Source organism: Hylobates moloch, unplaced genomic scaffold (genome assembly GCF_009828535.3).
Source record: "Hylobates moloch isolate HMO894 unplaced genomic scaffold, HMol_V3 SCAFFOLD_15, whole genome shotgun sequence".
NCBI classification, from domain to species: Eukaryota; Metazoa; Chordata; class Mammalia; order Primates; family Hylobatidae; genus Hylobates; species Hylobates moloch.
In genome coordinates this window covers 79,650,440-79,674,425 of record NW_026652290.1, presented here as the reverse complement: position 1 = coordinate 79,674,425, position 23,986 = coordinate 79,650,440, and the positions used below count along the sequence as shown (strand labels likewise).

The following is a 23,986-nucleotide window of genomic DNA, read 5'->3' as shown; positions in this document are numbered from 1 at the left end:
TGTAACTCGGACTCTCTTGCCCCTCTCTTCTAAGGACCATTGTGATTATTTTGGGCCCAGCCAGATAACCCAGAAAATCTCACCTGAAAATCCTTAACTGAATCACATCTGCAAAATCCTATTTGCCATGCAGGGAACATATTTACAAGTTCAGGGGATTCCACTGTGGATATCTTTGAGGGGCTGCTATTCAGCCTTCCACAGTGACCCATACATTTGCTTATCCAATTGATCTTTAATTCCATTCTGGTGAGATTTAGCCAGTAGCCAGATGGCCTTTCCCAGGTAATATTCCTCCATATTGCCTACAGCTATATAGCTTTTCTTTTGAAACACATACATTTCCATATATGAGAGCTGATTATAGGGAAATAATCCAAATGAAGATAAGCTTTATGCACAAAGATGATTATGAAGGATTATGGATTTTGTTATAAGAAAAAAATTGGAAACATCTAAATGTGCAATGGTATAAGGAAATGTGCAAAGAAATTCTAGAACACCCCATGTGTGAATATTATGCAGCCATTATATTTATAACAAATGTTTATAACTCTGAAATGTTCTTTATAATAATTTTTAAAGCAAGTTACACATTTATGTGATCTCAACACTGACAAAAACATATATAGAGGAGAAAATTCTGCACATGTATACACCAAAATGTCAATAGTGAGGTTGTTTTTTTTTCGGAGGGTATATATAACTTAGTTTTCTTTTTCATACTTCCATTTTTAAAAATATCCACAAAAAACAAGGATGACTTTTGTAATCAGAAATCTCTGTTGATGATAATAGCAGGTCACCATAATTCTGTTTATTAGGAAAGGTGCTGTATCCTCCATCTGTAAGCACCTAAGGACTGGGTGCTGGATGATTCCCCTTCTATGTGTGCTGGGACCCTAGGGAATCCCTTCTTTCAGGGCATTTGCCTGAGGGAGCATCTAGGATTTCTCCAGAAGATACAGGAACCCACCACCCATTGGGCCATACTGGACAATGAGGTACAAAGTTGGAAACATCACATGGATGGTTACCCTCAGCCTTCTGTTCAGTTCAGCAAGAAGATAATTGAAGAAAGGTCTTCAGTGTGAATATGAAAAAGTATACCATCCTCCAGGGTGGCCAGAGCCAAGGTTAAAAAAAAAAAGAAGAAAATATTAGGCCACAGCTCTTCACTGTAGAGAAGCAGTGCTGGTCTCAGATCACATCATCCCCAAGGTGAAAATGAGTGGCAGCCAGTGTGGTAGGAGTGGGAAAATGGGGACATTCAAAGACTGCCAGGGGAGGTGCAAACTAGTAAAAACACAACATGCCTGTGGAGGGTAGTAGGGTCTGAATCAAATCAAATCACAAAAATGTCAGTTCCTGTGGCCCTGTATTTCCACTTGAAGAAATGTATCCTAAAATAAGAAAACTAAAAATCTAAATTCCCAGCTTTATGAGATCCACACAGTAGATTATGCAACCATTAAAAATCATGCTTGAGTAGAATATTTAATAAAAAGAGACATTTATAATATATTGCTAAGTTTAAAAAGCAGAATAAAAAATAGCAAATACAGCATAATCAACTTTCATAGCAAATAAATATGTAAATAGATGTTCCTAGCAAAAAGCCTGCTTATACTAAAATCATCAAATGTGATAGAATAACAGGTAATTTGCAGGGTTTTAGGGGAGATTGGTGTGGGGAGGTATAGATCTCAGTTCTCTAAGTTTTCCGCATGAAGTGTGTATACCCTTAACATAGGGCTTTTGCTTCCAAAATAATCAGCCTAAAGTTCCTTCCATTGTTGGAACTCCTGTTCTGCTCCCTGGCAGAAACACCTTCATGTCCATTGTCCTCCTGGGCCACATCTGAGTGGCCATTGGAGAATACGGACTTTGAAGAACTACCCGGCTTTTGCAGGCCCTGTCCTGCTGTTGCAGGACTGGGTACCCAGGAATGGTTTTAAGGATTGAACAAGCTTTTTTAGGCCAAGATTATGGTTCTTTTGATAACATCATTTCTTCAAATACATTTGAAATACTTTTGTTTCTGGTCATTCCATATGTAAAAAGCTACCACTAAAGCTCTTGCCTATTCGCAGTGTTTAAACCTATAAACTGTTCTTTCACATACCGCCTGCTGAGCTCTGCCGGTGCTCGTAGTTTTATGGTAACTATGTTGAGACCGTCTGAAAGCATAGGTCTGGGTGGAAAGCCGCCCCCCTTAAGCCCACCTAGACCAGCAGGCTCCCTGTCGCTGTATGGCAGAACACTAATTTTATCCTCTGCTAAGTCTATGACTTCTCAAATACCACTTACTCTCTGCCTCAGTTTCAGGTACAGAAACAATTGGCTTTTTCAACCCAGCAAGCCTCCAAATTACTGAACTCTGGGTCAATTTAGACTCCAGGCTGCAGGCAAGAGAGCAGCACAAAGTCCCGTTCCTGCCCATCTGCTCTTGCAAACTAGCTCATGCTACCCTAACTTCACCGCATTCTCACCAGACTTTGTAAAAGCAATAAGATGCAACCCAACACACACCAAGAATCTGAATCTCTGTCATCATTTCCCTATTGCCACAAACCTCGGGCAGCATATGATCTCTCTTCAATGTCGGGCACAGTTTGATCAAATGTTTTGCCATACACAACAAGGGTCACTAAGCAATATCTGAGTCCTTACTGACTGGTACCTCAAATTCTTTTTGGAACAAGACAGAGTATGTAGCAAAATGTGCACATCCCAATGCATGATGACCACTTCGAGGGTGACAGCCTTCATTTGGCTGTGTGCATTCTGTAAACTTCATTTCTAAATTGCCAGCCTCATTATCATATTAGTCACACTTAATGATGTCCTGCTCAACGTCCCTGGAGGGAGATTTTCTCCACATTTAAATGCCTTTCTCAACAATTAGCAAAAAGTGGACATGGGTTTAGCTTGATTCATCATGTCGTGTATTAAGGTGTCTGCACATAGCAGGTAGGTCCAGCAATTCCTCATCAGATTCCAGTGAGATGTCTAAGGCTGATTTGATGACAGATATGGAAGCTCAACACTCAGGATACAATCCCCAATATAGTTTGGATATTTTTTCCCTCCAAGCCTCATGTTGACATGTGATCTCCAATGTTGGAGGGGGTGGCTGGTGGGAGATGTTGGATCATGGGGGCAGATCTCTCATGAATAGCTTGGCACAATCCTCTTGGTAATGAGTGAGTTCTCACTCTATTAGTTCATGAAAGAGCTGGTTGTTTAAAGGAGCCTGGCAGCTCTCTTGCTCTCTCTCTCTCTTTTGCCATGTGACATGTCTGTTCGCCTATACCTTATGCCATGACTAAAAGTTTCCTGAGGGCTCACCAGAAGCTGAGCAGATGCTGGTGCCATCCTTGCACAGCTTGTAGAACCGTAAGCCAAAAAAGAAAAAAAAAAAAGCCTCTATTCTTCATAAATTACTCAGTCTCAGGTATTCCCTTAGAGCAACACAAAACAGACTAATACATCCCCATTTCCCCAGTGCCTGACCAGAATGACGGGGTTTTTCCCTGTGGTTCTAGACAGGACATGGTGAGTTGGGCCCACCAACCCTGGTGGGTGAGACAACAGCTCTCTTTATGTGCCTGACCTGAGTCTAACAGCCCTTCTTCAATCAGCCCTTTTCTTAGTGATATAGCTGCAGGGAAGAGTCTGCTTTTTCCAAGACAAACGATCATACTGATGACAACAGCTTTGCAAGTTTGGAGGAGTCAACCTGATTGAGTACTGTCATCTCCCTGGTCAGGACAATTCTTCATAAAAGACCAACGTGGGGGGTGAGGTGGGTGAGGAGGAGGGGAAAATGAGCAGGCTGCCTTTGGAGTGTGACCTGTGTATGCACAGGACATCACCAAAGGTCCCTGCTCACAAGTCTCTTGTGCCCCCTGCAGACTCCATAGTCCCCCATCAAGGTTCCTGTTCCATCACTGGAAACTTTAACCAGGTTACTCTTGTAAGTGTCTCTGCCCAAATGGGACAGCTGGTTATGATGCAGGTGAACCCCAACATTGGGGCTTAGCCCAAGAGGGTTCTTGGCTTCACTCAGGAAATAATTCAAGGATGAGCCAACAGTGAAAGGAAGCAAGTTGATTTGAGCAACAGCATACAGCAAAATGGCTGCTCCATAGACAGGGCAGGGCTATCCCACAGGCAGAGTAGCACTGGCGGATTGCTGGCTAGGTATATTTACCCCTACTCCTAATTACACGCTAAATAAGAGGTGGGTAATTGATGAACTTTCTGGAAAAGGGGCGAGCAGTTCCCAGAAGCATATGAAGTCATTTCTCGGCATTGCCATGGCATTTATAAACCGTTACTGTGCTGGTGAGAATATCTTGTAACATGCAAATGTATTATAATTCCTAGTCCTCGCTGGTTGTGGACAGTCTCCTTGCTACATCAGCAGGGTCAGGAAAACAAGCCCTGCTGATCTCCTGGCTCAGTTAGGTTAGGGTCTAGGGGAGTGCCGTAGTGAAGACCCCAGGCACTGACCCATCCCCGGAACCTCCTCCTCCAGGCTCATTCCCTGCTCATTCATTTGCCCATCTCCTGTGTTTGTTTGGTATCTATTTCAGCTCCTCTTCCTGGTTACAACATCCAGATAATGGCTCTCCCCACTCAGCTCAATCCCTGGGGCTCCTGCTGTTCACCATCCTTGAAGGCAGTGAACCCACCCATCACCAAATGCCTCAGAAGAGCTGCATCAACAGCTGCTTCCCAAGAGGCTGGGAGCAAGTGCTCAGAGAAAACTCTGGGCAGGGGTGAGGATGATGCCAAAGGTTAGCTCTGCTCCCACTGTGCTCATGACCCTCTGGGCAGTCATGGTGCTTGGCCAGGTTCTCTTGGCATCAACCCTCTTTCTTCAGGTCCTGATCCAAAGCCCAGCCTTGAGGATGCTGCCTGTCTCAGATCCTGAGCTCCTTAGAAGGAGAAACGGGGCCATGCCCAGCCCTGGGGCAGATGTAAAGAGCAGTTTAAAGACTGTGGGAAAAAGGAGGAAGTAGAGGACAAGGGAAAGGGAGAAAGAAGAGGGGGAGGAGGGAGAACGACAGTGCCTCCTTTATTCCAGCCTCCATGCCTTTGCTCATACTGAAACCTAAAGGGCCACCATGTATGATCTCCTCCCCACAACCATTCCCATCCTCATTGCTCCCCCCTGCTGCTGGCCTCACATCTGTCACACAGCCTTGCCTCGCCTGTGCCTTCCCAACCCAGCCTGGGCTCACAGCCTGCAGCACTGTAGCTGTTTGCTGCATGTGATTCAGGCTTGGGTCCACACTGCAAGCTGCTCCTCTCGCTTCCCTGTGGTGACTCACGGGCCCTTGCTGCAGCCTTGATTGATTGGGTGACAGGGTAGCCAGGATCTGAGGCACCCTAGTGGCTCTTTGCAGAAGAAAAAGGAGTCCAGGGCACATTCCAAGCCCTGTCAACACTGGCTTAGCCCCTTAGTGGTGTAAAATCTCACGCCTGGAGTCCTGTAAGCTCCTGGTGCCAGCTGCAATTTTATTGGTGGTCTGTGACTTCAAAGGCCTCTCCTCCTGCATGGCTGAGCCAGGCAGGCTGCAGAGCAGAAGGCCTGTGCCCAGGGCACCAGGGAATTCTCTCAGGACCTGGACCCAGCCTCCTCTCCAACCTCCACTGCCTCTTTCTTTTATAGTCACAAAAATCACTTTCCCAGCTCCCTTGGCAGCCAGAGCAGATGGAACTGCAGGCGAGGAACTGGCTTTCCTGGATCAGTTTCTTAGGATACCGCTTTTCTGGATCTGTTTGTCCCAGATTTGCAGGTGAGACACTTCTAACCAAACATCTCTTCAATGTCCCAACTGGATAAGATACTTTTTTTTCCTCCAGAAAGCCCCAGCCGTGGAAAGACAGGAGGCTGGGGTGTGGTCTGGGTCATCCTGAGTACCCACTTGACATCTGTCTGCCTCATCTATCAAGGAGGGTGACATTGAGGCCTGGCCACTGCCTCACAGCTCTTTGGAGGTTAGAAGAGGTCAAGTCTGGGAAAGCAGGCAGTGAAGCTCTCAAAGAGAAGGCACTGCTCAGTCCACACTGCTGGTGCCCCTCGCTGGCCGTCTTGACACTCAATGAAGTGTTTAAGACACAGTGTCTGAATCTCGACCCTGACATTTCCCAGCTGCGTGCCTTTGGGAGAATTACCCAACTCCTCTGGGCCTCCAGGCACTCATGGGGATTAGCTCATATTGGTGAAACACTTGAACAGTCCCTGACACCTGGTAGGTGCTATAGAAATGTTTGCTATTGGTTTTTTTGTTTGGTTTGGTTTTGAGACAGAGTCTCACTCTGTCGCCTAGGCTGGAGTGCAGTGGCATGATCTCAGCTCACTGCAAACTCCACCTCCAGGGTTCAAGCGATTCTCATGCCTCACCTCCCGAGTAGCTTAGGTTACAGGCGTGTAACGTCCAGCTAATATTTTTTGTATTTTTAGTAGAAACGGGGTTTTACCATGTTGGCCAGGCTGGTCTCAAATCCCTGACCTCAAGTGATCTGCCAGCCTCAGCCTCCCCAAGTGTTGGGATTACAGCTGTGAGCCACTGCACCCAGCCAGAAATGTTTGCTTTTGTTATTATTGCCACATATATGCCTCATCTTGCTCATTTATTCCACATGAATAGGATTTATGTGCCAATGAGATGACAAGCTTCCTGTATCCTTTCCTCCCCAACACACACAGACACCCAGTCCAGCCTGGTGTGCTCAAGCAAGAGCAGCTCAGACTCTGCTCAGCCTTTTGCTTGTGAAGTAAGCTTGGGCAAATTATTAAACCCCTGCAATCCGGCATGCTCATTTATAAAAGGGAGCTAAGAATAACCTGCTTCACAGAGTGGCATAGAATTTACATGAAATTTAGATAAAGCTACTAGTAAATATCAGCAAAGCTCAGTGCCTGGCCTGCTACAGGCACTTAATGAACGTATTAATGAATATTTGTAGTAGGCATTGAATGAATGTTTGTTCTCCCCAGTACTGGGCAAACAACAGCTCAGTAAACACTTGGTGGCTTCAGGTCAGTTCTGAAGAGCATGTGTTAAAGGGGGTGGTGGCATCAAGTGACCAGCCCCACCCTCCACCGCTGGCCACACCTTCCATAGTGACCACACTGAGAAAACACTTAGATGGACCGATGGGTGTGAATCCCTTGAGAACAAGGCTGCATCTTCTCTCTCGCACTTGCCAGCATCTGGCACAGCTGGGTATTAACCACACAAGACACAACCCCAGCGGCGGCAGCCCTGGATGTCTGAAATCCTGTCCAGAACATTGAGAGAAAGCCAAAGAAGAAAAGCTGCCCTCAAACATGCCCAGGATCTTGCTGGAAATGGAAACTAACAAGGATGGAAACTTGACAGCAGAAAAATACAGACCAGTTTGAAGTCTGCCCACCTGGGAGTCAAGCCACATTGAAAATCAATAAGGCATCAAGGCCGGGAGCTCGGAGAGCTGACTAGATACCTGCGTGGGCCTCCTTTAAAGAGGGGAAAGCTTTGAAGTTGCAGACGACCAATAAAAAGACAGCTGGCATTTACAGCTTCAACTCCTCCTGCTTTTGCTTTTCACCGTGTTGCTAAAGCTGCCCACAAAGCTGCTCCAGGCTGGAATCTTGGCCCAGGTCGACAGAGCCCATTCCCATTCCATGGACAAGAACAGGGGCTCTTGGTGTCCTCTGGCCAGGGATTGGTGATCAACTTTAGGCACGCTGGCAATTTCCCAGGACAACCCCGTCTTAGGTTCTGAACATCAGAGGCAATGGCTAAGGTCCCCCAAAGCACTTTGGTAAGTTCAGTTAGAAGCAGGCTAAGTGGTGGCCAAGATAAGCCTCAGAGAAGCTCATGCTCTTCTGGGATACCTTTGCTCTATTTAGTGTGTTTTCTGGTCTCCTGCCCATTCAGTGTTCCCTTTTCAGTACCTGTAACACCAGAAGGAGGAAGGCCTTCTGGAATGAGCCCTTCCCCTCGAAGATGGAGCAATCCAGGTACAACAGCTTAGTCTAAAAGGGAAACAATAGTTACAGTGAGAGGGAGCTGGACCCTGATTCCCAGCCCAATGCCTAGGATTTAAGATGCTGAAGCTGGAGGCTCTTCTTTCTTCTCTCACTTCTCTATTTACCACTCACAGGAAGCTCCAGGACCTTCCTTTTTCTTCAGTAAGCATAGAAAGGGTTCTCAGAACTAAGGGCTCCTGGCCCAGTCAGGGAGACAAGACTTAAAGCATAAGACATCCAGGCAAAAAGCTACAAAGCAGTCTCAGAATGAATGGAAGGTGCTATGCTATGCAACATATATGGGCAATGTCAGGCTTAATGACCAAGCTGAGCTAATGTCAATAAACAGAGAACTATTAGGAAATTCATTAATCAAGGTCTTGTTTATACTCCTATTTGTCAACCAAATTATTTGTTTGACTTGTGGCCTCTTTGGTTTATTATGGCCATTTCTGTCATCAGCAGAGCTGGGCTGCTGGAATTTCACACATAGGTAGTCCTGCCTCTGTCTTCAGCATGCTCCTGGTCAGCCTTCTCCCAGAATCACACCTCTCAGCAGGGGCCAAGGTCTGTCTTCAGTTAACAAATAACCGTTCTTTATAATCCAGTGGTTTACCGGGCCTTAATTAATTGATTTGCTAATCGCTGTTTCCCGTTTCCAGGAATGAGCCCGGGAAGTTGACCTTTGAAGCACTCTCCTGCTCTTGGGGGCATGCCATCAGGAAGAAACTCCAGGCTGAAAACACAACTGCAAGGCCAACAGGCGGGGGAGCAGCTTTCTCAGGACACCTGAGGTCCTGCCCCACCAGGCTCTGGTCTTTACACACCATCTCTCACTGTCCTCCAGCCCCAATTGCACTTTGCCTTCCTCCTTCCTGAGCTCATGCTTGCCCCTCCCTCAGCATCTCCCTAGCCCCAGCCTGAAGGCCGACCTCCTCCAGAAAGCCTCTCCCTCACCACGAGGCCAGAAAGAGTCTGTCCTGTCTCTAGCTTCTGAGTTTTGTAGTCCCAACGACTGTCCCTGCTCCACTGACACCTTCCATACACAGCTTCGTGAGCTGTGCGCGTCTGTGGGTAACAGAGGGTAAGTTCGAGGGCCAGCTGACACCTACTGTCTCTACTGTCTCACAGATCTGCATCGGGTTTCCTTGGCCCCACTCCCCCACAGACACACATACATGTACACACTCACACACACAACGCTGGACCAATAGAGAGAACTTTATCAGCAAAATGTAACTATTTCATTACACCAGAAGCTAACCGTGTTTAAGGCCCTACCCCCAAAGCAAGTAGAGAATGACAATTATGTTGGTAATGAACAAGGGCCTTCCCACTTCCATCCCCTGAATTACACTAATTTCTGGAGTTTCCACCTTCTCTGAGCCAGTGCTTCCATTTGGGAAATAAATATGAAATGATTTCTCCATTCAAAGTGACAGATCACAGGTTTCTAGGTAGCAGACAGGGGAACCTGCCTCACAAAGGTAGACATCCTTTATGACTTTGAGGGGAAAAGGGCGAAGGGCCTTGTGGGGAGTGGGAGCGAAGATCAGATTTCTCCAGAATCACTTGGAGTAATATCTATCCTCAGCAGCCGCCCTGTGGATTCTGACACATCTCAAAAAAGCAGGGGTCTGGAAAAAGCAGTCAGCATCTCTTACCTTCTGCAAAAAGCTACTGTGCAGACTGTTCCTTTGTAGTTTGGGCTTAAAGAAAAAAACTCAAACCATCTTGGAAAAATCAGAAAGCAGATGCGCCCATAATTGAACTTGGCAAGAGCAATAGAAACCTCGTTATGGTGTTACAGGCACTCACACCTCAATTAACCTAGGGGGCGTGGGGCTGTTGGTTTCTCTGCACAGATGTCAGGGTAAGAGACCCTCATGGGCAGAAAACTTAGATACCCTGAGACTCCTTCTGAAACCAAGGACCCGGGATCCCCACCTAGCCCTGGCCTAGGATCTTTCTCAGAGCTTCGGAGCCTCATGTCCAGGGTAGTCCGTGGACACGGGGCCGCCTCTGGTGCACCCTGGGCTGCCTAGGCCGCCGAGCCCACCCTGGAGTGGCAGGAGCCCAGCCTGTGGCCAGCTCTGCACCCACAGCCACGACCTGGTGCCGAATTTTACTATCTGCCATTTACCATTCTGACGGGGAAAACAAATTTAAAACACCTGGAAATTTATGTCTCTGATGGGTCAGGTTGCACTGTTCCATTATATTAAATAATCCAGGCTGTGCGCTTCAAAGGCCGCCGGCCTCGGGAGGCCGCCAGGGCGCGGGGCCTTTGTTAGCGGTGGGGATGCGGGCAGCCCATGGCCCACCTGCGCCTGGGAGCGCCCCAGGGTGCTTGGGCCTGAAGGCCGGGGGTGGGGGAGAGGGTGGCCTTCAGAATCAGCCCCAGGCACTGGCATGTGCTCTTTCAGAGGCCTGCTTTCCCTTTCCCTGAACTGGGTATGACTCTCATCTGCACCGGCCTGGGTTCAGATGGTGGAGGTTTCCTTTCTCACCATGTCATTCACAGGCTCAGTGACGTGGGGCCCCAGTCTCCTCCTCTGTGTAACAGGACCTTAGTGGCGGGCAGCTCTGTTCGCATGGCTGACGCCCCTCCCCAGCCCCATTCTGTGCCCTAGACTTACCAGGGGGGCTCAATTGACTCTGTTCAAACTCCCAGAAGCTCTGAAGGTCAAGGTGAGCACAAAGGGTTGAGAAGATTGGAATTTGGAGGAATGATCAAACTACTTAGACTTGGGTGGCTAGCGGGGTCAGTAGCAGAAGCTGGGAGAACGCTCAGGAGGCTCTTGCTAAGCAGAGCTCTCAAGGCCAGGCTGGCCAAGAGTAGCACTGATTTGGGGGAAGAAGGAGTTCCGTACCCTGGGACCATCCGGCGAGTGACCCTCACCCAGCACTGACACTGCAGGGGAGGTGGGAGGGCCAAGGGGCAGGGGTGAGGACTTGTGTCCCAGAAGCTGGGCAGGAAGGATAGGTGAGTTGTGCCTGGAGTCTGAAACCAACAGACTGGTTTAAGAACTCACATGAGGTATTGGAAACTTATAGAGAATGCTAGAGGATGGGATGGGAGCGGGCTCTGAGATGTTCTCACCCTATGGTGAGGCCTGTGAAGCTTCTCAACATTTGTGTTACATCTATAAGATGGAGATGAAGCTTCCTGCTCCCTCTGCCTCACAGCACTGCTGCAAGGACCAGAGCACATGTCTTCTGGAAGCACCTTGTAAATCTAAGATTCTGTAAATGAAGTCTTATTTTTGCAGTTGGGAAAAGGAAGGCTGGAGGAGGCTGGGAACATGGCAAAGCCACAGCAGAAAGAGAAGACAGAGCTGGGTGTTCTCACTCCCAGCTCTGTGCTGTCCAGCCCCCCGTCCTGCTGGTCATCAGGTCTCCTGCCCCCTCCCCCATGTCTCCTCTAATCCTCTAAGTGTATCATGGGTCCTTCCCCAGGTCACTGGTGACACCCTGCTCAGCCACAGCATCAGAGAGGAGAGAAAACACCACAACAGTCTTCATAGAACTAAAAGACTTCCTAGAGCGCGCTTGCCCTTTGTTTTTATAGCTGCTGCTATGCGGATGAGTCACTAGTTCAGCTCATACTCAGGACAAACAGAACACTTCCAAAGGTGGCCCACCTCAGAGACTGGGACTCCAGAGGTCAGCGTGCCTCCATCTAGCTGTGCTTTATAGTGAACATGTTACTTCATCTCCCCTGGGCTCAGTCTTGTCACTTTGGCAATGAGGGCATTTGGCGGCATTCTCTGAAGCCACCCTACCCCCTTCAATGGTCTGGAACCTTAGCAGCACATTTGAATCATCTGAGGAGCTTTTTAAAAATACCATGGCCTGGGCTCTGCCCCCAGAGGTTCTGATCTAATTGGTCTGTGATAGAACCTCAGGTGGTTCTCATGTGCGGGCAAGCTCGAGGACTCCTACACTAGTTGCTATGAGGATTTTGTTCAGCAAACACCAAACCCCACATGGAGTGGTCCAGGGGCCAGAACCTAGACGTTCAAGAGGGAGCTCCTGTGAGTTTAACTTCCTCTCCTGGAATAAAAATTTTAAGAACTCAAAAAGCACAAAAGTTGATTTTTTGGGGGGTCTCTTTTCAAATTATGACACTAAAGTTAGGCCGCCATCAGTCATACATAGCTCAGAAGGGAGCCCAGTCCTGGCCTGGATGTTAGATGAGTTTATTGGCCACAGAGAGACTAAATCTTAAAAGACCCCCTTGGCAGAAGGAATCAGCAGCCAGCGTGGCCACTTGACTGCCTGACCCAGACCCCCAAGGTGAAGAGGCCCTTTGAGCCTCCATGCAGCAGCCCTGCCAGGAGGCACCACTGTGATGTATCACCGTGGTCAACCATCCCTCCAAGCCTCAGGGCAGCCTTTGAACCGGGTTGCCCTGCCCACAGTGTGAAGCCAGTGCTCTGAACAGGCATGTCGGAGAATACTGCCAGAAAGTCACTCCTCGGGACCAAGTAGGGAAGGGCCTTAATGAGCAGCAAAAAGTTATCCATCAATGTGTTTAAAAGAAATCCTGTGTTAACCCTTTTAAGGATACCAAATGGCAGATGTTGGTGCTTGAAGAGGCCTGGCCCAAACCCTCCCCACAGGCAGAATAGGTTCTCTTATCCCCATGTTACCCCTACAGTCAAAACCCAGAGGAAGAGCTGATCATGTGCTGCCCACCTGGTCTACTCCAGTGAAACAGGATCATTTCTAATTAGCCAGACTCTAAACAAATGGGTGCAATTGACATGCTGGGAACATTTTCCTTTCTTAAGTGATAATGAAAATATTTTCCCTTTATTACATGCTTGACTCCGATGTGTTGCACAGGATGGCACTTCATAGCCCCTTGAGAAAGTGAGGCAGGTATTCATGTCACTATTTTACAGATTAGGCACCCAGCATAAGTTAATGCCAGGGCAAGACCGTTTGTAAGCCAGGTCTCCTGGCTTATCCCCTCCTCACGTTACTGTTAATTCTCTCTCCAGCTGCAATCAAGCTTACATTATCTGTGTGCTCAGCAATTTCATTTTTAATTTAAAGGCATATGTTGTGTTCCCAATTATAATTTAAAAATTTTAAAGTATATTATGTTTAAAGTATGAACCCAAGTCTGAAAAAGTGTAAGTTATACTCATGTAGAATAAAATAACCAAAATACAATACTTCAAAATATTAACCATGGTTATCTATGGATGGTGAGAATGTGGTTGACTTTCACTATCTTTATTCTACCTTTCTATATATTTTGAGAACTTTAAAATGAGCATGTGTTAACTTCGAATTTCAAAACAAGATGTTTCAAAAATTGAGTTTTGGTTCAGCAGACTGTACAAGAATAAGCTTCTGTTGGCCCCATCTGCATCATCATGAGTTTCAAAATGGCACTGATCCAGTTGGGAATGGCAATTACCAAGGGAAAGCTTGTAGTTTAGCACCCCAAGCAAAGCCCAAAAATTAATGGCTGTTAGCCATCACAATGGCCAATTTCTCAGGGATCACTCCAATTAGGATCTTCTCCATGGCTTACAACACTAGCCCTCTGACTTCAGACAAGGCGCATTTGCAGCACAGCTGGAGCAGCTGGGTTGGAAAATCAATCACTGCCCAACAACTGTGCAACTGATGGCCCATCAATCAGAAACATAAGGCGTTCACTCCATTTGTAAAACACATACGTTTGCTTGCAAATCTGCAAATGCAATAAGCAGCCCAAGCAGCTTCAGCCCTGGAAAAATGGCAGCACCAGTCAATTTTGCCTGTAGAGAGTCACAGACTGTCAACCCAAATGAAGCACTCCCATTGCAAGAGTCCACAAAGACCCCTGGCCCCACACTCACTGGCCCTCAAAGCCCCTACAACCCACAGGACAGAGTTCTCCAGATATATTCAAAACCTGACAACAGTCATGCTTTAACTCCATGAGAATCCATCAGTGCTTGAACAATTTCTTTGAGACCTTCTAATTGTTCCTTCCTTCCTTCCTTCCTTCCTTCCTTCCTTCCTTCCTTCCTTCCTTCCTTCCTTCCTCCTCCTCATCCCTTTCTCCCTTTCTCCCTTCCTTCCTCTCTTCCTTTCTTCTAAAATTCAAATATCAAAGGAGAAATGTCTTTTCCCTAGGTCATGGTCAGATGAAGACCTAGTTTGTAGAACTTAAATGCACACCTGCACACGAACCAATTTCTTGGGCAAATTAACTTTGTTGCAAGGTCCACAGACAACATCACTCCACGCAGCATTTTAGATGCCCTCAGTAAATGTATTCAGAATAAATATATGAACAGAACACTTTATAGCCATAGCCGCCTCTGTTCCCTCCAGGACACCCTAACACTGCCTCGCGATATCTCCCTCATTTGCCTGTGGAGTAAGATGAACAGTCCTTGGCCTTTGGCCTGGCACCAGGGTGGAAAGATAGCCCAGCCAATATTCCTGATTCCTATCAAGACCGCTTAATATGTTCCTCTCCGAATAATAATAATGGTAAGTATAAGCATCATATATCACTTTGTAATTTATAGATAATCTCACTTGATCCTGAAAATCCTGCCAAATAAGCATTATGATCACCAAGAAAGATGAGAAAACTGAAAGGGAACCAAGGGAGAAGAATATTTAATAAGGATCTATCAGTGATGTGTAGCACTGTGCTAAGTAGTTTTCCAATGTGAGATCATCCATTCTTTAGGATACCCCTGAAGAATGTAGCATGTAGATATTATTAGACCCAATTTATGGATGAGGAATTAAGACTCAAAAAGGAAAAAGAATCAGAGAGGTTGTAAGACATACCAAGGTCACATGGTAAGTGATGGAATGAACTTGGATTTAAACCTGAGACTTCTGACTCCAAATTCTCAAAACTTTCTGACTATAGTTTTGTGAGTCCAAGTGTGTTAGTGGCATAGTTCTTAAAGTCACATGAGCTTTCCTGGTTGGTTGATAACCTGAAGCTCAGGATTTCTTTTCTGGAGCAGAAGACTGGACGAGGAAAACCCCAAACAGCCCAACCTGAAGTCCAAACTCAATCTTGGGGATAGCCTTCCATGACCCACCCTAGCCCAACTCAGCCCTGAGGCTAGAGCTCAGGATTCCAGAGGCACCATTACATGAACAGCAAGTACAGTGTCAGGCCAACTCCCCCATTCCTGTCCTCTCAGCCCAGAACTGCAAGCTCTGTTTGCTCCTGAGGGAGTGCTTCCTGAAGCTCCAGGATCCTCCACCTGCACTGGTTTGGGAAAAGAAAGACCGAGCTGCCTCTGCCTGTGGCTTTCAGAGCCTTTCCCTCTGTGAGCACGGAGTGCGTGCCATTGTGGGGGCAGGAGGGAGTGCTGCAATGGGCTCCACTCCTGTTCTGAGAAACTTAACAGTGGTATTACTAATGCATCAGAAAATTCCAGGCAGCAGAACCAGACTGCCAAACCATATCGTGCTTGGGGGTGAGCTGCAAAATGAAGGGGGCAAGCGGTACACAGGGAGCTTGGGTTCATGGGGCTCAGAAATCATACTTGTAGACAGCAGTTATTGAGCATTATTTACATGTGCCAGGTGGAAGAGCAATCGAGCTTTTCCACATGGTTCCAAGGAAGGACCACAGGGAAGAAGCTAAAGGGAGAGCCAACTCAGGTTGTAAAGGGAAGAACAAGGCTATGTAGAGTTACAAAGGCTGCCTTGGTGGGTAGTGCATTTCTTGTCACTGGAGGTATTCAGACATAGTGTGGACAAGGCCTTGCTGTGAGGCTGTAGATAGAATCATGGATTAGGGCAGACAGTAAGATCTGAAGATCTTCAATGTCCCTTTCAACGATGAGGTTTCTGTGATTCTACTTTGGTGCCGCAGCCTGGTACTCCTCTCTTCCATCCTTCAAACCAGGCATTTGCTGAACAAGGAGCAACGTTGGCCCCCCATACCAGGAAGGAGAGGAGCTGCGGAGCTGCTCGGCTGCTCAAGGCCGCTGCGCCGCCCTTGGAGTCCAGGCGCGGTGCACGGGGAAGTGGCTAGGTTCGGTTATGGAGAACTATCCCCAAGACTGAGTTTGGACTTTAAGGAAAGCTACATCTATCAGGCCCTTCCTGCACTCCCTAATCTCACAAGCTCTTTGTAAAAACTCTCAGAGCCATGGTGCTCTTTTTGGCATTTGCAATGAACATAGAATCCAAAACTACTTTCTGTTACTGAAATAAGCCCTGATTCCCAAAGAAACAGGTCTTTTGGACGGCATCGGATTCCTTCCCTTGCTATTGCCAATTGCTGTTTTTCTTTACTTTGTAACTTTCCGTTTTTCCCACAGTTTGCCACTCTGGAAAAAATGTGGAAACGGGGCTCTCACATGTTTGCGATGGAGAGCAAACTCCTGCTGGAAAAAATGAAATCTCCAACCTGGAGCCCCAAGCCTGAGTCAAACTTTCCACTGAATCAAGATCTCTACTTACAACTTGAGAGGCAAAATTAAGTTGTAATATTCCAGCAAATAGCTGCAGCCATTCAGAATGCTACTCCTGGCTCCTTGGCTGGATCACAAACCAATGCAGAGGCAAATTTAATTACCTGTCAGGAACTAAATAAAAGGTTTGCTTCATCTAATATTCCCAGTGTGCGGGACAGCTATGAAAACAGTCTGACGCTCAAGCGATTTGCTGTTTACAGAGGCCCAAAGAGGCTCTGAGACACACAAGTGGGCTACTTGAAGCTTGCGCTAGTTTAAATATTCTTTAGTGTATTTGCCAACTGCTCCCTATTCCTGAGCTACACTCAAAGCCACTGCCTATCCCCAAGGGCTCTTCCATCTGTTCCTTAAAAATATTCCACGCTCTTTCCTTTCAGATGTCAAAAATGGCTGGTAAGGCAAGTCCCACTCCATTAGATTACCCATAGCAGAATGCTCATCTCCCGCAGAGAGAATCTGGCTTTCTGAGGTCCACTGCCTACTCAGCAAGAGTCCAGGCTGCCTTTTACCTCTAGCAGCATCAGCCATCAGGGAGTCAGGACAGAAAGGACATTTTTGCACCAGGAGACTTTGATTAACAAGGCTAAGTTCACATCCATTGCTCTAAACCTCAGTTTCCCCAACTGCAACCTGGGGAAACCTGCCCTGCCCACTCACAAGGTTGTAGTGAGCCTAAGTGTGATGATGAGCCTGAAAGACCTGGGCTGATGTAAGGAGGTGTTACTGCTGATTGATACGTGAAATGGCATTTCATTGTCTGGAGTTGGAGAACCCAAGGCTGGGGAAGGAGCAATTTCTATCTTCATGGAAGTTGGAAATGGCAGCTGTGAGCAGCACACGGAGAACACAGAGGAAGGGCAGGGCCTGACTGTGATGGGAGATGGGCAGGACACAGCCAGCTCCCAACAGAGCTTCTCCTCCAAGGCTTTGCGGAAAGCAAAGTCAGCCCACAGAATTGCTTGAGAGAGCCCACCCAACTTGTTTAAGGTAAGACCCTGAAGATGCTACAAAAGCAGCAGTTTGTTGGAAATGAAGGGCAAAATCAAGACTGGAGACAGAAGCTTTAATGTTTTAGAATCATTTCTTCCCTGTGCCTAGTCAGAAGTATGGGTTTTTAGAGCAAGGACTCCATGTTGCTGTATCACTTGGACACGTTACTTAACGTTACTTAACTTCTCTGAGCCTCAGTTTCCTTACCTATAAAATAGATTTTGAAAAAAGCAAATAATCTTATAAGTGAAAATCATTATGTAAACAATTCTTGTACCATGATGGCTTCTGCCAGTTTTCACCTAGAAGCCTGGAGGACCTTGGTAAATAAATGGACTCATCTGTCCTCACTCTATCTTCAAGAAGGTTGTTCCAAAAAGGGCAGTGTATTAGTCTGTTCTCACACTGCTATAAAGAGCTGCCCAAGACTGGGTAATGCTTAAAGAAAAACAGGTGTACTTGACTGGCAATTCCGCATGACTGGGGAGGCCTCAGGAAACTTACAATCATGGTGGAAGGAGAACAGGCACATCTTATATGGCAGCAGGTGAGAGTGAGTGTGTTAAGCCCGGGGGGATCTGCCATTTATAAAACTATCAGATCTCGTGAGAACTCCCTCAGTATCACAGGACCAGCATGAGGGAAACTGCCCCATGATCCAGTCACCTTCCATGAGGTCCCTCCCTCAACATGTGGAGATTATGGGGATTACAATTTGAGATGAGATTTGGGTGGCGACACAGAGCCAAATCATATCAGGCAGCTTGGTGCCACCCAGGAGACACTGCAGACCTAGGTCAGTCTCCTCACCTCTGGGTCACTGGGCCAAGGAGACTTTTTCAACATAAAGGCCCCAAGCTCTTGGCATGTATGTCCTGGAATTATGAAGCACGGATTAAAGCATGGGATCTCCCCATCCAGCCCCAAACCCTGACATCCAGGCACTATCACCACAACCAGCAGGGCTCCCAGGACCAGAGAGGCCTCCTGCCCCTTTCTTCACACCCCTTAAAGACAGATTCTGGAAGGTGCCTGACGCAGCTGGGCTGGGACCAAAGTCTGTGGCTCAGTCGCCTCTGTCATTGTAGGAGTCATGAGGGGCTGTATCCATATCCCCACCTCGTTGTCTCCCCCAGATCAGCTTAAAGTGTACTTTCTCTGGCCATACTCCCTAAGCCCTAGAGGGGACTGAGCACAATTTCACTCATCACCTGGCCAAACTCAGGGAGGGTCAAGTCACCCCAGCACTCCAGCCATAGCTAAGGATGAGCTAGATGAAAGCTTTTGGAGGGCCTCTGGCTTCTTTTTCTAAGAGTAGGGTAAAGAAAGATGCTCCCTGCAGCATCTTCAATGATCTAATTATCAGGAAGACACCACATTTTAAATTTCTCTCCATGGTGGCTTTTTTCCAAGGCAGTGCTAATAAAATCTCTAACCCACGTGGAGCCCCCCACTGCTCATCAACTATTAGCTGCCCTCAGGCTGTACCAGTCTGTTTATATTATAAATAAAGGCTGAAATATGCAGCTTGCTCGGTGCAGGCTCCTTGGGGGCTGTGGGGAGCACAGCCAGCCCCTCCACTACCTGCCCACCCCAGGTTGGGGAGGGATAGCCCAGCAGAGGTTATGCCTGAAGCCAGCTCCTTTGGACATTAACAAACCACTACAAGGACCTGCAATCCGTCCCTGGAATCCTGCTTTAATTATTTAGGAGGAAGAGTGTTTTTGCTTCCCCCAAGCTCTGCAGCCCCCCCGAGCCCCCAGAATCATTGTTCAATGCTTATTACCGCCGCAGGCCCGGGCACAGTGTTGCAGAGACCTCATTTCAATATTTACCACTTAGATCACTTAAGGGCTGTCAGCTTTAATAACATTTTATCAATTGGATACTTATATTATTCACGGCTTCATAAAAATAACAAGACCTGCCTTAGCATTTCAATCATACCCGGACTAATTTCAGTGACTGCTCAGGGATTTCGTTTTTATTAACATTTAGATCCGCTGCGACTGATTCTCTTCCTGGACGCATAGCACATGAGGTGGCCACCGGCAGGCTGTGGGGGCGCGTGCGGAGCGATCTGCCCTGGGCATGTGGTCAGGGAAGGCACGGAGTTGACACGCCAAGAGGCCAGGCTGAGATCCTGCCCCATTTGTGTGACCGTTCATAGTGGGTGGCCTGGCTCAGGGCTCTGCTGGGGGAAAACTCCCCCCTCTAGCCTTTGACAATCTGTTCCCAGCCTGGCCTCCTTCCTCCCAGTCCTGGGGCTTGCAGCCACAGTGACTAACTCCTGGGCTCTGAAAAGCAGCGCTGTACTCCACAGGGCTCTGCCTGGAAGGCCTCCTACCTGTCTTCCACCTGCAGAGCCCTACTCAGCCTTCCGGGCCCACCTCCAAGGTCACAGCCATGGAGCCCTCTCCTGCTGCCCAAGAGCCAGCAGCATGGTCGGGGCTCAGGGTATGTCTGTGGAGGGAATGGCACCCTCCTGGTCCTTCTGGTCACTTCCTGCCCAGATTCTGATGTCCCTTTCTCCCCCAGGCACCAGAGTTCTGGCCTTCCCTGAAGGCACCATCACACGCCACTCTCCCTTCTCCATCCCTCAGGGGCGTGGCATCGGAGCCTGCTAGTAACTGCGAGGCAGCTCCAGGCCTTTTGTCCACTGTCCATCTTGGCAACACCCCTTGGAGATGCTGTCCTAGAGGAAACACCGCCTCGCCCAGCAGCTGCCACATCTTCAGGAGTGGCTCGCTCTCTCCTTTGCTGCTCCCGGGCCCCAGGGTCTTCTTCAGCGCCCTGTGACCCCAGGCATGCTGCTGCGGCAGCTTCCTGCCTCCCTGGCCTTGCCTGCTCCTTTGCTCTCCAGTCATTCTCACAAAGGCCAAGGTTCTTTTATGTCACTCTCCTCTGGGAAGCTTTCAAGCTTCTTCAATAAATTTTTATTGCTCTCAGAACCAAATAAAAAGTCCCCCTCTCCCAACCCCTTGCTCTGTGTGCCCCCACCCTCTGGCCTCACCATGCAGCCTTTCCCCCACTCACAGTTGGCTGGCCATCCTGGTCTTTCAGGTTCTCAGTCCACCAAGCCTGTTTCCCCCAGCACCTTTGCAATGACAGCCCTCCCAGGAAGCCCTTCCCACTGCTCCCCACACGGCTCACGCTAGCCCTTGCTTCCATGTCACCTAAGAGAGACATTCCCCGATGCCCTCTCTAACTTGCGTTTCTGCCTCCAGCCCTGTCATTCTCTATCTTGGTCTCATTTGCTACCTCCATGGAACTGATCACCACTTGCAATTTTTAAACTTCTTTGTTGATTTGTTCTGCTCCATGAACTCAGAGACTGTAACTGGTGCATAGTAGTTGCTCAGTAAAAATGAATTGACTGAATGAATGAGTTTATCCACTTCCTTAATCCTTTTCCCTTATGAGAATTCTCCCCCATCGGCATCTTTCTTTCTCACATCATCTTGACTGTCTGTGCTGATAAAGGGAGTTTGACTCCTATGGGCCACTCGCGTCACTGGTAAATGTTCAGACTAGTGTCCACGGTCCACAGACAGGAGCACAGTAGTTGAGCACAGCCTCCCTTGTCAGCTGTGCCTCAGTCTGTTCATCTGTAACTTGGGGTTAATATTATAGTATCTACTTCATAGGGTCATTATGAGGATTAAATGAGTGGATATATGTAAGGTGCTTAGAACAGTGCCTGGCACATAGTAAGTGCATGATAAATGCCAACTATTATTATAGTAAGTTTAGAATGGCCATCCCTATTTCCTACAGAGAAAATCGCCCTCCAACACACACACATACACACAAACTCTGTTTATCACACCCTGTGGGTCGCAGGGAGGTGATTTAATGAAGCTGTGACTCCCTCACTTCCCTGCAGTTGCTGTGAATGGCCTCGGGGTGGGGATGGGATGGAGGTTGGGTGAATGCTTCCTGCCAGCTCTCCAGGCAGATCTTCACATTCAGGGGGACAGGCTTTCTTGCAAGAAAGTACTTCTCATTCCGGCCTACCATCCCAAGGTAGACTCCCTGAATCTCCATAGAAAAAGCCTATTCTCTGCAGTGGAGACTTAAGGAAAGTCAGTGCCCAATAACTGCTCCCAAGAGAGGATTGCCACAGCTGCATGCCCCAGGGGGGCAGCAAGTGCTGCTGGAGGGAAGTAGATGGGGAAGCCTGGGGCTGGCCAGATTCCAATGTCCTTTTCTCCCCAGGCACCACTGCTGTCCTGGCTGGAGTCCTCTAAACAGAGGCAGATATTCCAGAGCTGCCAGGCTCCATTTGTGCCCCATAATCGGTACGGATTATGTCAGTAAATTTGTCTATTGCTTGAAGCTTCTATTTCTGTTAAAGAGATGTTAAATGCCTCCCAAGTGACTGGGCTGCAAGGTTTCCAGTCTCCCAGGGGCTGTGTGTGGGGTGTGTGTGTGTGTGTGTGTGTGTGTCTGTCTGTCTGTGTGTCTGTGGTGGGGGAGCTATGTGAAGTAAGACCTATCCATTTTGACATCCTGAGTTGCCTGGGTTCTGTCCTCCCAAGTGTTCTAAATTGCAGGAGAAATTGCCCTGACAGAACCTCCTGCTGACAGACAGTGTCTTTTGTTATAGACGGAGGTGTTGATCCTTCTCTAATCAACAGCTTAATTAGGTCTGCCAAGATGAAAGAGCCATTTTTACTTTGGGAACTAATATTTATAGACAACCTTCTCCCCAACCCCTGCACTAGAGGTGTTAACAACTTGAGGGCTAAATCAAATAAAAATTATAAAACTCATTTCTTCACTCTACAAAAACCACTGGCAAACTCAGAACTCTGCAGACTGTAAGCTGCCCCACCGAGCAGCTTCATTCATTGCCATAGAGCCCAGCACAGGTTTTGGCACATGGTGGGCACTCAAGAAGCATTTGTTGAATCTTGAAAGAGTGGAGAGTCAGTTTGGTGGCTTCCTTCTCTAGCAGAAAACACTATGGCATTGTGGTTAAGAGCTTGGCTTGAGAATTAGACAGTCCTGGAATTAAATCCTAGCAGCCTCACCACTCAGCTGTATGACCTTGGGCAAGTTGTTTAACATCTCTAAGCCTCAGTTTCCATGGCTGCAAAATGGGACAATAATAATACCTATAATTAGGGCTGTTGCCCTTAAAGCCTGTATGTAGCACAGTCTTTGGCACAGAGAAGTTCCTTTAGTATTGGCTACTTGGAGCAGAGGTGGTAGCAGTAGGGGTAGAAGTGACAAGTCAGCCTCAGAGCCTCTATTGCTATAGGAAGGTCTCTGGGTAGTTTTTAAGTTATCTTGTTTTCTAGACTGCTCAGTCCTGTTAAGAATGTATTAGGCTTCCTTATTTGGGAAATGAAAATTAAAACCACAATGAGATACTACTTCATACTCACCAGGCCAGCTATAATAAAGAGAACTGGAAAATAACAATGTTGGAGACGATGTTGAGAAATTGGAACTCTCATACATTGATGTTGGGTACAATCGGTGATGCAGCCAGTGTGGAAAATGATTGGGTGGTTCCTTAAAAAATTCAGCATAGAATTACCATATATCCAGCAATTCCACTCCTAAGTATATGTCTTAGTTTGTTTAGGCTGCTATAACAAAAATACCTTAGAATGGGTAATTTATAAACAGTAGACATTTATTGCTCACAGTTCTAGAGGCTGGGAAGTCCAAGATTAAAGTGCCAGCAGATTCAGTATCTGATGAGGGCCTATTTCTCATAGTTGGATCCTTCTATGTGTCCTCACATGGCAGAAGGAGCAAGGGAGCTCCCTCAAGCCTCTTTTATAAGGGCAATGATCTCATTCATGATTGTGGACCCCTCGTAACCTAATCACTCCCTAAAAGCTCTACCTGTTAATACCACCACAGTGGGGATTGGGTTTCAATACGATTTTTGAGGGACATAAACATTCAGACCACAGCAGTATATGCTCCAAAGAATCAAAAATAGAGGCTCAAACAGATTCTTGTTCACCCATGTTCATAGCAGCATTATTCACAATAATCAAAAAGTAAAAACAACCGAAATGTCTGTCAGTTGGTGAATAGAAAAACAAATTGAAGTGTATTTACACAATGGAATATTATTCAGTCATGAAAAGGAATGCAGTTCTAACACATGCTTTAACATGGATGAACCTTAAAAACATTATACTAAGTAAAAGAGGCCAGACACAAAAGACCACTTGCTGTATGATTCCATTTATATGAAATGTCTGGAACAAGTCCACACAGACAGAAAGTAGATTAGTGGTTGCTATGGCTGCCCATTCCTCCTTAAGCTGGGGAGATATAGGAGAATGGCCTTGGGACGGGGATAGGGTGGAGGTCAGGTGAGTGCTTGCTCCTGGCTTGCTTGATAATGGGTGTGGGGTTTCTTTTGGGGGTGATGGAAATGGAATTAGACAGTAGTGGTGGTTGCACAACATAGTTAATATACTAAAACCCACCAAATTTTACACCTTAAATTTTACATTATGTGAAT

At 47.3% G+C, this 23,986-nt stretch overlaps 1 long non-coding RNA gene across 1 annotated transcript; it reads left to right on the top strand.

Moving 5' to 3' along the window:
• Window positions 1–6,976: 6,976 nt before the first annotated feature.
• Window positions 6,977–9,467, top strand: LOC131381365 (uncharacterized). Its single transcript, XR_009210061.1, has 2 exons — window positions 6,977–7,824; window positions 8,695–9,467. It is a non-coding gene; the product is annotated as an uncharacterized LOC131381365 (long non-coding RNA).
• The last annotated feature ends 14,519 nt before the right edge of the window (window positions 9,468–23,986 follow it).